This window comes from Ochotona princeps, chromosome 7 (genome assembly GCF_030435755.1).
Source record: "Ochotona princeps isolate mOchPri1 chromosome 7, mOchPri1.hap1, whole genome shotgun sequence".
In the NCBI taxonomy this organism is placed as follows: Eukaryota; Metazoa; Chordata; class Mammalia; order Lagomorpha; family Ochotonidae; genus Ochotona; species Ochotona princeps.
The window spans coordinates 34,816,850-34,822,849 of NC_080838.1; positions in this window are offsets into that span (position 1 = coordinate 34,816,850).

The following is a 6,000-nucleotide window of genomic DNA, read 5'->3' on the forward strand; positions in this document are numbered from 1 at the left end:
GTTAAGACTTGAAACCAGAGGTTGCGTGTCACAGACTAGGATTTCAAACTAATGGGATCAAACCTGTATAACTAGCAAAACTGAGATTTCAATTTATTATTCTGCTTTTAGAGGGAAAAAAAAAAATCAGTGGTCAAATGTGAGAACTTTAAACATCTTGTAGTCCAGATGAAGAGACTGAGGCGTAAGGTAAAGATGTGCTATAACAAAGATTACACAGTGGTCCTTGGGTGATGGAAATTGAAAACAGTGTTGCTCTTACCACACCACTTGATTACTGATGAACCAGGATGAGTTTCCTGAATACGTCCTGACACTCTGTGGTTAAGATTTCTTGTTCTATTTCTCAGAATAATACAGCATTATATGATGCTTACTTGTTTTGTATTTTAAATATATATTAAACAGCAAGAAAGGAAGGGACAATGAACATATAGATACACCATAGACCTGAGTTTGCAGACACCAAGACTCACTTCTATCTGCTCTTGATATGTTTGTACTACAGAGAACGGAGAGGTGTATGGGATATTACCACATGGGTTTGCTCTTCCGTCATTGAGGGGATAGCACAAAGTATTCCTCCTGCTGCTTTTGTTCATGGAAGATAACTTTAAGAATATAAAAACTGATGATGCTTTATGCTTATGTACAGCTATGGTCTAAACAATTTAGACCATTTAATCATTTAGATCATTTAATTTGATAGTTTCTAGCAATTTGATGCAATTCATCAATAATGAACTGCCCAAACTATGGATGGAAGTCTACAGAATGTATTTTTCCAAATGCAGTGTAAGCATGTAGCTATCCAGCAATATAAGAAAGAGAGTACAAGCCAGTAGCATGAAGCAGGAAGTACAACCTGTATGCCCTGTTTTGGACAGACTTATTTTCGGTACCCATTATTTTCAGGCATTCTAGTAAACATAGGCAGAAATGCCATTGCTTTTTTCATGGTTTGCTGGTTTGTTGTTTGATTTAGATACATTATTAAAATATTGTGAAGTGTTAAATAGTGCTATATATTATAATGCATGATAATTTTAGTATGCTATCCTCAAAATATTTCTGTGTGGTGGTATTATTACTTGAGATCAATGATAAATTTAGGAGTCTTGCACCCCTAGATTTCAAATTGATTATCATCTTCACCAAATTTCTGGTTTATCTATATCTTATGACACATTTGGAAACTGAAATTACTTCCAGATTTACAGTGTGAAAGAAAATGAGGGGACATTTTATGGAAAGTAAAAAAAAAAAAACCACATAAAATAATAAAGTTAACCAACAGTTGCCATTCTGAATTCATTGAGACTTGGCTACACTGGTAAGCAATTGTTTGTACCTGGAGTTTAACTGTGATACATTTTGCATTAATTTTTGGCAGTATGGTCATACAACTTCCCACTCACATTTGGCATTTTATTTGGGGTCTGAGAATAATTTTAAAAGTACACAGGGCATTCCAATTACTGTATTGCTATTGATACTGTTTGACCTATCCAACAATATTCATGCAAAATCTAAACCCAAAAGGGAAAACTTGTTCTTTTGTCTAGCAGAAGCCTAGAAGACCATGCTATAACTAATGGACTAAGTAAAGCAAATTGAAGTAGAATGTACCTTAAATTCAGTTCAAGCAAGCATTTATTTATAACTTTGGCAAATATAATTAGCTATTATGGTTTTATGTCAATTAGTTGAAACAGTAGACTATATGAACCTTGGTAAATGTACCCAATCTTAAAGGATTTTATGAAATTTCCAAGATAAGAAGTATATCATAATTATGTAAGAATACATCATGTAAACAACATTTGTACCAAGGAAGAAATATCTTGTGACCATCAAGTTGGCAATGGTTGATTTTAATGTAGCTTTGTCCTTAATAATGTGCTATGTCTCTGACTTTTGGATTTTAAACATGTAAGATGCAGTCATTTATTGAGCACTGTGAAGCTGCTGTGCATAAGCCACTATATTTAAACCTCAAAAAAAACAGCTCTGTGAAATGGACCTTGTATTTTCAGATACATTTCACAGATGGGGAAGTTAAAGCAAAAGCAAGTCAAGTGATTTTATTTCCTCCAAGATCACAAGACGGACCAGGACTTTGGTCTCCTGGTACCCTGTCTTCCCAGCTACATCACACAGGGCCGCAGCTTGCATTTCTGTAAAAACAATTCAGGAAGCATCAGAGACTTCACCAAGAGCTCCTCCCATCTACACATTGTTTGGTGGCAAGGTCCTTACAGTGCTCCTTTGATCAATGAATTCTCTGGGAACAAAAATTCTTTCATAACAAAATGTTTTTAAAAACTCTTCTTGGATTGTTGAAGTGTGATAGCCAATATTACAGCTGTGAGACAAAAATACATCACTGGATGGTTTCTGTTTGTCTTTGCTCAGCTGAAGAGAAGCAGGGCCAACTGTGAACAGAGCTGAGAGCCTTTTGAAAGTTCTTTTCCAATTTTAATCTGCCAAATATTGAGCGGTTACTTCGTGCCAGTGTGTTAGATACTGTGCATTTGTTTCTTTTTTAAGTAGTTAGTTTTATTATCTCCTGCTCTCATCTTTTTGCCCATCAAGCACCATCCCTCCCTCACCCTTGAGAGAGGGAGTATGTGTGATGACACAATTGCATTCATGGACTTAGAAACAATTGCACTTCATTTTGAAAATGATTCTTCTTGTCTCAAATGTATTTGTATTTTTAAACCTCTGAGTGGTACACACCACAATCACCGGTGAACTTGTAGAAAGGCTTTGTTGAACACCACTTAGGTATTTTAAATCATTATATTTTTAATTAGCAGACCAATCTTTTGCACTTAGAGAAGACTTATCTCCCGTGAAAGAGGCTGCCTCTTCCAGAAGCAGAGCCTAGTCACCAGTAAGGAAGTTTGAAGAGCAGTTATTTAAAACAGAAGTGTCAAAAGAATCAAGATCTTACAGGCTTTCCATTCTCAAATTTATACTTTAATTTTTTTCCATGCCTGAATTATTTATCCACACATCCATCCATTCATTCTTCAAGTATTTATGGTTTGCTGAAAACAATGGCTAAGAAGCACCTTTTTCTCATAAGGATCACATTGTCTATTAGGGAGAGATACAATCATTCATATGAATAGCATTGCTTTTAGACCAAACAAGGAGGGCATCCTTCCCTAAACTATGTGTGTTGAAAAACATCTCTCTCTGGTCTCATATTTTATTGTGCCCTTTTCCATGGGGTGCAGATTTAGGGAGCCAAGGAAATGTACCCAACTGGAATTTGTCTCCTTATTGATGTGACGGGATTCTCCACAGGTCCCTCTCTTGTGTTATATCTCTGGTGTACGGTTACCTATCCTTCAAATATAGTGCATTGTAAAATGCTTGCAGGTGCAGTGAATGGAGGTTGGACTGGACTGTGATGTCCACATGTGAATTTGGGATGCTACTGCAGTGTAAAATAAAGTTGAGGCAATGAAGTTGGCTTAAAAGAGAAGTTGGTGTAGTCCTGCGGTTGGGTGCAGCTTTCCTTTGGCAGCAAGTTCTGGCTCAGAACTTCAAGGAGGTTAGTAATTGTAACTTTTAACCTGATTGTCCAGAAAATTATTTCTCAGGGTAGGAGGAGAGAATATTCTCCCTTAAAATGCTAGTTAACTATTCTTCAATGTGTGTTACAACTTTTAAATATTTGGATATATAACCAATCGGCTTCCATTTGTGCTCTTTCCCTAGAAACTACAAATATTAAAGGATAGCTGGACTTGGAATTAAGGGTCCTAAGATGAGGAGGCATACAACCTTGATGAATTAAGTAGCACTTGATCTAGATGTCGAGCAAGGACAAATGAAGAGACACTGAGAAGGAATGGCAGGGCTAGAGAGGGTGTGGAATGGATAAGTACATTGTCCACATGAGTCACAGCAAAGGTACAACAAATTGAATAAATTACTTTGTAACACAGGTTAATTGGCTGGATCTTAAAGTGCAGGTGGAGCACAGCTGACTAGAAAGCTCATGAAGTTCCTTCAGGTTCTCTCACTACAGTAGTGTCTGATGGTGTTTTGCTCTAAAGATTTATTTATGTATGTATGTATGTATGTATGTATGTATGTATGTATTTGTTTTATTGCATAAGCAGATATATAGAGAGGAGAAGAGATAGAGAGGAAGATCTTCCATCTGACGGTTCACTCCCCAAGCGGCCGCAACAGCTGGAGCTGAGCCTATCTGAAGCCAGGAGCCAGGAGCTTCTTCTGGGTTTCCCACATGGGTGTAGCAGTCCCAGGATTTGGGCCATCCTCGACTACTTTCCCAAGCCATAAGCAGGGAGCTGGATGGGAAACAGGGCAGCAGGGATTAGAACCAGTGCCCATATGGGATTTCAACGCATGCAAAAAGAGAACTTTGGCTGCTAGCCCACTTTGCTGGGCTCTGGATGGGTTGTTGAAGGAGTGGAATTTTGGTTAGAAAGGGGTGGCCAGATTGCAATCTGGAATCATGTCTGCATGAACAGTTTATTTAATTGACAAAGATTTCCTATGTTTGCAAAAGAAAAAAAAAAAGCACATTACTTGTTTGAAACACACACACACAGGGCAGGGAGGTGAGGGTCATTTTCTATCTGACAGTTCACTCTCCAAATGCTTTCCATAGCTGGCGTTGAGCCAGGCTGACTGATGCCGGAAGTCAGGTAACTCAGCCCAGGCCTTTTGGATGAGTGGTGTGGACCCAAGCTCTTGAGCCTTTACCTGTTCACTACCAGGGTGATCATTAGCAGGAAACTGAAATCAGAAGCAAGGCTGCTACAGCAACCCAGGTATTTTGACATGAGATGTACCCACATCTCATGTTCGAAACGATGTGTCAAATGCCCACCTCTACCTAAGGGAATTTCAAGAAATGGGTTATTGTTTTCATTTTCCAATATAGTTGAGATTTACTTTTTCATTCCTAACATATTTTTACTTTATATCTAATGTTGAATCCATTGTCTCCCCCATCAAATGTTAATTCACCTCTGAGTTCAAAATTTCCTAGAGAAGTAAGTCCAGAGAAGTTACAGAAACCCAGCCACAATTCTCTAAAGACCTTGGGAGCCAAAAGAATGTGGGTATGAAAGTGACCAAATATTCATGCGTTGGATATTTTTCAACTAATGGACAATTGGTGGCAAGATGTTTTAGCAATTTCACTGAATAAAGGTGTCATACCAAACTAAGACAGTGGAGGGAAAACATGTGTTAAATAAAATAGCAAGACCTAATATTTGATTGGAAATGTGTGATGGAAAGATTCAAAATGAGTTTGGAATTTCTAATTTTAGGATTTTAATGGATGTTGTATTGATTTTGGGGGAGTTATATTCAGTTTTAAATACACTGAATTAATAATTGTGTGTGATATGTAGGTGGAGCCATGTGGCAGGCAAAGTAGGTGGCTCTGAAACTTAATGTAGGCAGCTAGGCTGGCTGGGACTGTCTTTGGATGTGTATGTGCTGACACACATCCATGTACACATACCCAATACCTATGTTCATTTGCAGGCACAACGATGTTACGCACATGTCTTTATGAGCTTTTTTATGTCTGCATGGAAATTATCAGCACAACTTTGAAAGCACCAAATAAAGTGAATCAGACAAAGTATTTAACTTTACTGAACTAGAAAGCTGATGACAGAACCTTGCATAACTCACATACTTCAGAAGTGTACAGAGGAAGAAAGCAACAAAAACTCAAAATTTTAGAAATCACAAGCGCAAATTTTCCAATAAGGAATTATTGACAATGTAAATTAAGCAGTGTTGCTAAAAAGTGCCATTTAATAACTGAGAAAGTCATTGGAGGTTTTTTAAAGTACGGCTTAAGGATGAAGAAAAAGTAACTTCCACTGGGATGAGAAGTGACTTTGCAGTGGGGGGGTGAAGAAAGTCCTATGAAGAGTATTGTTACTCTCCAGAGTTGTTATTACGTATCAGTTTTTTTGCTTTTTATTT